The sequence below is a fragment of the Schistocerca americana genome, chromosome 4, assembly GCF_021461395.2.
Source record: "Schistocerca americana isolate TAMUIC-IGC-003095 chromosome 4, iqSchAmer2.1, whole genome shotgun sequence".
NCBI lineage: Eukaryota > Metazoa > Arthropoda > Insecta > Orthoptera > Acrididae > Schistocerca > Schistocerca americana.
This window is the reverse complement of record NC_060122.1, coordinates 622,816,041-622,825,943: the sequence shown is the minus strand read 5'-3', so window position 1 is coordinate 622,825,943 and position 9,903 is coordinate 622,816,041. Positions and strand designations below refer to the sequence as shown.

Here is a 9,903-nt window from a genome sequence, read left to right as displayed (position 1 = left end):
ATACTTGTCTCAGGGTTAATGAACTGGCTCATGTTTGTAGCTTGCCGGTAAAATATCTTTTCTAATGATGGTGAGCAGCCTTAAAAAAAATCGCAAACTGCCACTAGGCAATATATCTTAATTACATTCGTTTTAAAACCGAAATCGGATGAAAATTCAGCTGAGTTAAAGGAAACTTCTACTATGTAAATCAGATCGTTTTACAGCATTATGTAGTGTTCTTCTACCAGCCGTCCGCTGTTCAAGCCATTTACGAGTCAAAAATCTTCGCAATTTTCTCCGCTCATCTTCGACAATCGCCAACAGAATTAATTCAGCTATTTTAAGCTCGTTCATTTTCGTAAAGAGACTGTGTGGTTTGCGAGCCAAATAAAGCCAAAAACTGCCGCTGGAGAGCGGAAATCACGTTAGCCAGCTCTTTCTGTGTGCCGCCTGTGCTGTGTCTCGTGAGGTCGGATGTCCCGTCAGCGTCCACGACAACGTTAGCTGTCTCGTCCCGTGTGCTTTAGTCTACCCCGTCGTTTAGTCGCTGTGTTCCTCTTTCACAGCAGGCAGTTCGTTAGCAGTGTGACGGCGCCTTGCTCCTGGTCACCTTAGCTCCTGGTCACCTTAGCTGTTCGTCGTGCGCTCAGTGTTTGTGACCTCCCACGCGGTGCATTGTCAACAGGCGGCTCCGGTGCTAGCGCACCGACCTCGGCAGCAGCCGCTCGCTGTGACGTCACGCTGGTGGCAACAGCAGAGCGACGCTCGTAAGTGGGGATGGGCGGCTGTAGTAACACAGCCTAGCTGGCGTCCTATCCGGTCAGCCAGTCGCCAGCTGGCGTGCGTCAGCAGTAGACGCCGTTGTGTCAGTGTCTGAACAAGAGAGGCAAGAGCGAACCACCCCTTCAGCCGGCCAAGGTAATTTTTTTTAAAACTTCAATATATCAGTGTCATATGGATCTGGATGAGGTGAGCGACTACGTCACGAATTTTAAAAACAAAACAAAGTGCTGCTTCCGTCATGCATAATAACGATACTTGCTTTAGCACGACGTGTTTCAGCAGCAAGCTATTACCAGTTGCAGATCTGTTAATGAGACACTATTGTGTATGACTTAATACCTCACAGGTGCGATGTTTGTTGTTGATGTTGTTGTTGATGTTTTGTGTGCCAGCACGCTGTACCGATCTCCCACTCATTGAAGACAACTTGTCATTGGGTTTTCAAGAAATTGGCTCGCCACCACTTTCAAACCATTAAAATTCATGAACTCTGTCATACAGCTGAAGTAACATGGAATAACGTACTCGTACCTGACATACAAGCTCAGTTCGACTAGAGGCACCGATGTGTTGCTACTGGAGTTGGAAGCACTATGCACTGAATTTAGCTCTATGTACATGCTCAGATCGTCTATAAATGTAATCAAATAATTCTTCCTACTATACTGTGTGTGCACAGTTAATGAAACTTGGTTATTTGCTATTCCTTTTTGTGTTGCAAATTGAATGGCTAGCAGAGTAGTTGTTTCGGCACTGACAAGGGTTGCTGGAAACTCCCTGAGCCTTGAGTCCGAGACTATCCTTACACGGTTGCAAGAAATCGTCTGTCTCATTGGGAGCTCGGGAAAGAAATATTCGTCTGTCTTGTTAGCAGGTCGGAAAAGAACAAATCGTCTGTCTTACTGGGAGGTCAGAAGAAAGATCTTATAATTTGTCTGCCCAGGATCCGACCCATCGGGCTTCTTTTGTTCTATTGTCGAGCACAGCTTAATCAGTAAACATGATTTTATATTTGAGGAAACGAAAATATTGCCAATATTATGTGCAATTTATTAAGCCATAAGAGGTTTCATGCATACGAACATCCTCAGTTGACAAAGTAGCAGAAATTTGCCGATGTCATGACGTAAACTAACAGTCTTGGTGGTTCTCCTACAGTTCATTTTCATTATCTGCGGAAGAATGACTTAAAAATCTTGTCCCACGCGGCAATCTTTGGGGGCACCGTCATCAAAGACGCCGTATACATCAGGATGTGCAACAGCAACTTTAACAGACTGCAGTAGCAACTGCAGGCGCCGTCGCGTGTGGAAGCAGAATTTCAGTATTAGCCTACTACCTGACCACAGCACTATTGCGCTTCGCATTGTGGGACACATGCGTTGAAGTTACGATAAAAGAGCACATTGGTGACTAAGGAAGACACATTACACAGTGAATGCTTTTAGGGCAGTTGTGCATACAGGATGTTCAGTGATTCCCGTTACAGATTTCTAGGGCTTGTAGGGTGAGTGCATAATATTTTGAATACCGTTTCCATTCTGAGGCGGTTTCAATTCAATTCTGCTTGAGGAACTGAATTTGGCGTGACGCAATACAGTTATTACGTAACAACTCGAAAGGAAACACAACAAAACATGCATTTATCACTCCTGTAGAGACAGAGGATGATCTACTGGCACGAGTTCTGACCGCTGCACTAGAAATTGAAAATACTTCAGGTGGGATGGAGAGTGTGCACCAGAACAAGATCTGTAGGTTCAGTGCCTGTAACAACGCTCGTGGTCGCCACATCGAGCCTCTGTCGTAATGCATTAGTACTGTTCTGTACACACAGTGTGCTGGGTTCATTTTTGTTTTGAAATAATGTAAACTCGAAAAAAACAACAAAGAGATCTGCTTATATGATAAATGGATGTTTCTTTATGTTTCCTTTCGAATTGTTACCTAACAATTGTACTGCGTCAGACCTTATTCTATTTCTCAAGCAGAAACGGATGAATCAAACATCTGAACCGAAACAGTCGGAGAACGGAAATTGTACGTTTCCGGACATTGGTTCCTGTTCAAAACATTATGTGCTAACTCCTCTCTACAAATCCTAGAAGTTCGTTACGGAAATTTCCGAACATCTTGTATGGCATCAAGTAGTTCAGCATGTCTTCGTGAAATAGCACGATAATAGCTCACGATAAAACGACCGAAGCGCCCTCCCTCCCAAGGGCAATGAAATGTTGTTCGAATAATACACAGAAACTCGACGTCTTGTTTACGCTCCATATAGTGCCACTCGCATGGCAGACGTAGACGCGACATCAGGCAGCGTAACAACAGTCATTTGCTTCTGACCAAAACGACTGAGGTTACTGCCGAAAGCTGGAGCTTATATTCTAATCTGACGCGGCAACAATTTTGTACAAGGATTCCATTGCAAATAACTTCGTTCCATCGGGTAGCCGCACTGCTGTTAACCGCTGACAGACTGACATATCTTAACGAGTGTCAGAGCTCAGTAAACAGGCGAGTCGACGTCAGGCGCGTATCAAGCGCGTATCAGCTGCTCGTGGAGATAAAATGAGTTGCTGTCGGGCAATTACTTTGCGAGATGATGTTTGAAACAAGTTGCAAATAAACCACACAGGACCTAAGCATTGCTGTCTTTGACACACCATGATTCAATAAAGTCGCCGCAGTGACAAGTTTAGAAAGTTCAACAGAAAAACTTTAGCGTAGTGGCAATATGTATGAGACCGGCGAAGTACCCTCATATTTCAAGAAGAATATAACAATTCCAATCCCAAAGGATGCAGGTGTTGACAGATGTGAAAATTACCGAACCATCAGTTTAATAAGTCACGGCTGAAAAATATTAACACAAATTCTGTACAGACGAATGGAAAAACTGGTAGAAGCCGACCTCGAGTAAGATCAGTTTGGATTCCGTAGAAATGTTGGAACACGTGACGCAAAACTGACCCTACGACTCATCTTAGAAGATAGACTAAGGAAAGGCAAATCTACGTTGTTATCATTTGTAGACTAAGAGAAAGCTTTTGACAATGTTGACTGGAATACTCTCTTTCAAATTCTGAAGGTGACAGGGGTCAAATACAGGGAACGAAAGGCTATTTACAATTTGTACAGAAACCAGATGGCAGTTATAAGAGTCGAGGAACATGAAAGGGAAGCAGTGGTTGGGAAGGCAGTGAAACAGGGTAATAGCCTATCCCCGATGTAATTCAATCTGTATATTGAGCAAGCAGTAAAGGAAACAAAAGAAAAATTTGGAACAGGAATTAAAATCCATGCAGAAGAAATAAAAACTATGAGGTTCGTCGATGATACTGTAATTCTGTCAGAAACAGCAAAGAACCTGAAAGAGTAGTTGAATGGAATGGACATTATCTTCATAGGATGATACAAGATGAACATCAACAAAAACAAAACGAGGTAATGGAATGTAGTCGAATTAAATCAGATGATGCTGAGGGAATCAGATTAGGAAATGAGACACTTAAAGTAGTAAAGGAGTTTTACTATTTGGGGAGCCAAATAACTGATGATTGTCGAAGCAGAGAGGATATAAAATGTAGACTGGCAATGGCAAGGAAAGCGTTCTGAAGAAGAGAAATTTGTTAACATCAAGTATAGATGTAAGTACAGGAATTTCTGTATTTCTGAACGTATTTGTATGGAGTGTGGCCATATATGGAAGTGAAACGTGGACGATAATTAGTTTGGACAAGAAGAGAATAGAAGCTTTCGAAATGTGGTGCTACAGAAGAATGCTGAATATTAGATGGGTACATCACATAACTAATGAGGAGGTATTGAGTAGAATTGAAGAGAAGAGAAATTTGTGGCACAACTTGACTAGAAGAAGGGATCGGTTGGCAGGACATGTTCTCAGGCATCAAGGGATCACCAATTTAGTATTGGAGAGCAACGTGGAGGGTAGAAATTGTAGAGGGAGACCAAGAGATGAAGATACTAAGCAGATTCAGAAGGACGTAGGTTGAAGTAGGAACTGGGAGATGAAGCTTGCTCAGAATAGAGTAGCATGGAGAGCTGCATCAAACCAGTCTCTGGACTGAAGACCACGACAACAACAACAATACAAATGTAAGCGCCCTTATCCCCCTCACTGTGTTGTGACTGTCCCTACGACATGGCAGAGGTATTCTTCGAAAACCGGTTCTCTATCTTTACCCACACTGCTTCAGGAAAACAACTTCCTCTTTATTCCAAAGATTCTCATTTTCGTTCCACGGGCATTAGTATACCACTTTCGTATAGACTATATCGACCCGCACATCTATAAATTATTTCGATATCCATTGTCATGCCTAAAGATAAGGACTCTAAAAGCCGAAGAATTTTCCAGAATTTGCAAATTGATGAAGCACAGCAAGCAGTCATCCTTTCCTTTCAAGCTTTATTAAAACAAATCTAGAATTCGGCTAGCAACTAGACATTATCAATACAGTATTTGAGAGTTTTAATACATGCCAGTCTCCTGTTGCTCGGGATCCTGTCACAGTTCATTCAAGACTACTCTAGGTAACATTTCGAAGGAACTGCCAGATATCTGCAACTTTCTGCCATGATATTTTGTCGAATAGTCCTCTGGCCATCTTCAGGTGAATACGGATGACCATGCTCTGAGCTCACGTGTTTAAGGGGAGCTGTAACGCCCTATCCCGACATGTTAAATTTAGTGACTTGGCTTCCCTGTATTTGAGAAACTACTGTAACTATTGACATGAAACTGTTGCAGGACATTAAACTGTATATTCTGAGTTTACCGAACTGTGATAATTGCATTTCAGCCCCTGCTTTCCGAAATTCAACTTTTTAATTACTCGGTTAAAATTTTGTGTACTTTTTTGTATGTTATCCTAAACAATTTTAATTATACATAACATCATGTTCTTCTTTCAGCTCAGTAGACTCAGGATATGTATGTTATTACTCTCTGAAAATTTTAATGCTGAACTCGAAGTGGATTCTGAGATTTAGGGTAAAATGCAACAGAAAATGTAAATTTTCAGGATCGGCTTCTAAAGTTTCAAAAGACTGTAACTCACTTAATATATGCTTAATTTTTTTTTATTTTTAGTCACTCAGAAGCGCCCTGCACCATACTGTATATCATCCTCTTGATCTTTTTCCAAGTTTTTTTCTTGTTTTCTTCTTTCTGGCCTCCTTAGTAGCGAATTGTGCTGCATACTCTGCTTTATCAATGTGAACCTTGTCCTTCCGCCAAGTTCTCTGATGCAGTTTGCTCCAGGATTAATTCCCATATGCTGTAGCACTTTCACCCTACCAATGCTGCAATCATTATAAGCAGTAACAGCATCACTGACCCTCTACTTTAGTGTCTTCATTCCAACACAAACATTTTTTGGTAAGCGAGTCCATATAAGATTACTGAACGACGCATCGGGATTTTGAGTCTGACCTTGCAGACACTTCTTCAGTAATTCAGGATTTGCCAGGTCTGCGTAAATAGGTTTCATGACATCCTTGACTGCTACTGGGATGGAATGTTTATGGCTGTATGAACTGTTTGAGCTCTGGGCATTGCGGTAATTGCACCATGAATCAGGTCCAAGAGGGCAAAGGTGGTGTACAGGTTTTTCATCAGTTGACAATCTGTGGAGGACGGTAGCCAATACTGTCTGCTTCTTTTTCAAAAAATCCTTAATATTATTTCTAATGGCCATCCCATAATATTGCTGTAGTTCATCTAGCATTTTGTCTGTCAGCCTGCCTCTTATGGTTTTACCATCAGAAAGTTTCTTGTCTCTCCAACTTTGTTTCAGCTTCCCCAACCTGGTGCCCATCCTCTTCTGGAGATGACATTTATAACACAGCAATCCACAGCCTTCTAAATCAAAAATTAGCGATTTTATTAGATCTTGAAGTAATTCACGTAAAAATAAAATACTCCCCGTGTGAGTTTATAAGTGATGTATATACGCACACCAAAAAAAGTTCCGAGAGTTCCGCAACCTGTACAGAAAATTGGAATAGAGATCAACATATGATTTCCGCGCTTTTTATTGCTCATGAAAACCACACATTGCATGTTGTACCACCATACAGCCAGACCTTCAGAGGTGGTGGTACAGATTGCTGTACACACCGGTACCTCTAATACCCAGTAATGCGCAGTAGCACGTCCTCTTGCACTGATGCATGCCTGTATTCGTCGTGGCATACCATCCACAAGTTCATCAAGGCACTGTTGGTCCAGATTGTCCCACTCCTCAACGGCGATTCGGAGTAGATCCCTCAGAGTCGTAGGTGGGTCACGTCGTCCATAAACAAACCTTTTCAATCTGTCCCAGGCACGTTCGATAGGGTTCATGTCTGGAGAGTGTGCTGTCCACTCTAGTCGAGCGATGTCATTATCCTGAAGGAACTCATTCACAAGATGTGCACGATGTGGGCGCGAAGTGTTGTCCGTGAAAACGAATGCCTCGCCAATATGCTGCCGATATGGTTGCACTATCAGTCGGAGTCAGTCGGAGGATGGCATTTACGTAGCGTACAGCAGTCACGGCGTCTTCCATGACCACTAGTGGTGAACGTCGGCCCCACATAATGCCACCCCCAAAACAACAGGGAACCTCCACCTTGCTGCACTCGCTGGAGAGTGTGTCTAAGGCGTTCAGCCTGACCGGGTTGCCTCCAAACTGGTCGCCGACGATTGTCTGGTTGAAGGGATATGCGACACTCATCGGTGAAGAGAACGTGATGCCACTCCCGATCAGTCCACTCAACACCTTGTTGGGGCCATCTGTACCGCGCTGCATGGTGTCGTGGTTGCGAAGATGGACCTAGCCATAGACGTCGGGAGTGAAGTTGCGCTTCATGCAGCCTATTGCGCACAGTTTGCGTCGTAGCATGTCGCCTTGTGGCTGCACGAAAAGCATTATTCAACATGGTGGCGTTGCTGTCAGGGTTCCTTCGAGCCATAAGCCGTAGGTAGCGGCCATCCACTTCAGTAGTAACCCTTGGGCGCCCTGAGCGAGGCATGTCATCGACACTACCTATCTTTGTGTATCTCCTCCATGTCAGAACAACATCGGTTTCGTTCACTCCGAGACGCCTGGACAGTTCCCTTGTTGAGAGCCCTTCCTGGCACAATGCGGAAGCTATCGAACCGCGATATTTACCGTCCAGGCATGGTTGAACTACAGACAACACGAGCCGTGTACCTCCTTCCTGGTGGGATGACTGGAACTGATCGGCTGTCGGACCCTTTCCGTCTAATAGGCGCTGCTCATGCATGGTTGTTTACATCTTTGGGCGTGTTTAATGACATCTTTGAACAGTCGAAGGGACTGTGCCTGTGATGCAATATCTATAGTCTGGAGTTCTAGGAACTGGGATGACGCAAAACTTTTTTTGAGGTCTGTATATCATTTTATTCAGAAAATTGCAAATTTTATGACGAGATAAAAATCTGTAAATGTGGAAAATTTTTTTCCGTTCCAACTCCCCTGAAGACCCCCGACACATGAGTGCTGTATTCAACTGCGCATGCGGTATTTGTGCGCATGCGCTTCTTCTGCGAGTCTGTGTTCTGCACCACGCGCTCTCTCTGGTGAAACCTCGTCGCATAGAATGTCTTCGCACAACAATAACGCAGAACGACGCCGGATACACAGAGCACGAAGTTATTACATGACAGAATTCCATGCAGAGTTTAACTGGAAGCGGCCGACTCGATTAAAAAGGGACTCAGCCAGTCGTATTTCCACTGTTTCATTGACGATTGGAGCTGCAATAATTTTCCGTATGGGCCACAATTTTTGTTTAACTGCTTTTCATCCGATGACAGTGGAAATACAATGTTCAGCGATAGTGGACTTATCGCCTTGGAGGGGACGAGTACGCTATTGACGTTCTACAGTGTGATCCTGTGCGCCTCATTTGCCCTACACGAGAACTGCCGCATTCGCACGGAATCCTGTAGACACCTGCCTTGCGCCATCTGCCCGTCTTTGTCAGAGCCCAGAAGCACCCAGATTTTGGAACAGGATGAAAGATTATTTTGAAAATTTGTGGTAAGGTCTGATGGGACCAAACCGCTGAGGTCATAGGTGCCGAAGCTTACGCACTGCTTAATCTAACTTACACTAACTTACGCTAAGGACAACACACACACCTATGCCCGAGGGAGGACTCGAACCTCCGACGGGGGGAAGCGGCGCGGACCGCGACAAGACGCCCTAGACCGCGCGGCTACCCCGCGTGGCAATGAAAGATTATTTAAAGACTGTATCTTCTTTATATTCCACCTATTTTTACTGAAACATCCCTAATGTGTGTTAGAAAAGCAGTCATTTGTAAGGCCTCATCTTCCTCTTTGTTCTGTCGTTTATATGTCGATAGCACTCATTGTACCAATATTCATTGCTCAATCGGCATCCGGCTGCGTTGCTGAAGGTCTTCAGAACGCCCGTCGTTTGTGCCGAACGGTAGTTGGGAACTACAGTTCCGTGAGAGTGGGCTTTTGAAAAACCGATTGCCCAAGTGTGCCATCACTCTCTCTTTGCACCAGGTCGCCTAAAAACGGAAAGCAGTCTCTTTCTCCATAACCATAGTACATTTTATATTTTCATGTGTGGAATTCAGATTTTGGAGGAACTGTCGCAGACTGTCAAAACGATGAGGCCAAACTGTAGAAGTGTCATAATCGTATCGTCCAAATACTGTTGCTTTTAAAATAGACGAAGCGAGTGCTCGCTCCTAAAAATCTTCCATAAAAAGATTGGCCACCCGGGAGACAAAAGACTCTTCATGGCGGCACCTTCAGATTGTTCAAAACACTCGTTGTTAGATGAAAACTACGTCGAGGAGAGGATGTGCTAAAACAACGCTGTAAATGTCGGCCTCAGACCCACAGTCGATGAAATGTAGTGAGTCCAGGAGATGCACATTTGTAAAAAGTGAAACGACTCAAAGCTGACCAACAGGTCGTTGCTATCCAGGTTAGTAACTGAAATCTGCTGATAAAATAACTGGAATTTCTTATATGATATAGACACTTGCCTACTATTGATTTAAGTAAAGATGCAAAGTATTTTGCCAAATCATACGGGGCTGCTCCACTAATGCTTAGTC

At 43.7% G+C, this 9,903-nt stretch overlaps 1 protein-coding gene across 1 annotated transcript in view; it reads left to right on the top strand.

The window, feature by feature from the left end:
* Positions 1-791: 791 nt before the first annotated feature.
* Positions 792-9,903, top strand: part of LOC124612344 (probable cytochrome P450 301a1, mitochondrial) — a 175,267-nt gene continuing 166,155 nt past the window's right edge. The window contains exon 1 of the mRNA XM_047140498.1: positions 792-900. The gene's annotated coding sequence lies outside the window, so the exon portion shown is untranslated. The remainder of the gene's footprint in view (positions 901-9,903) is intronic.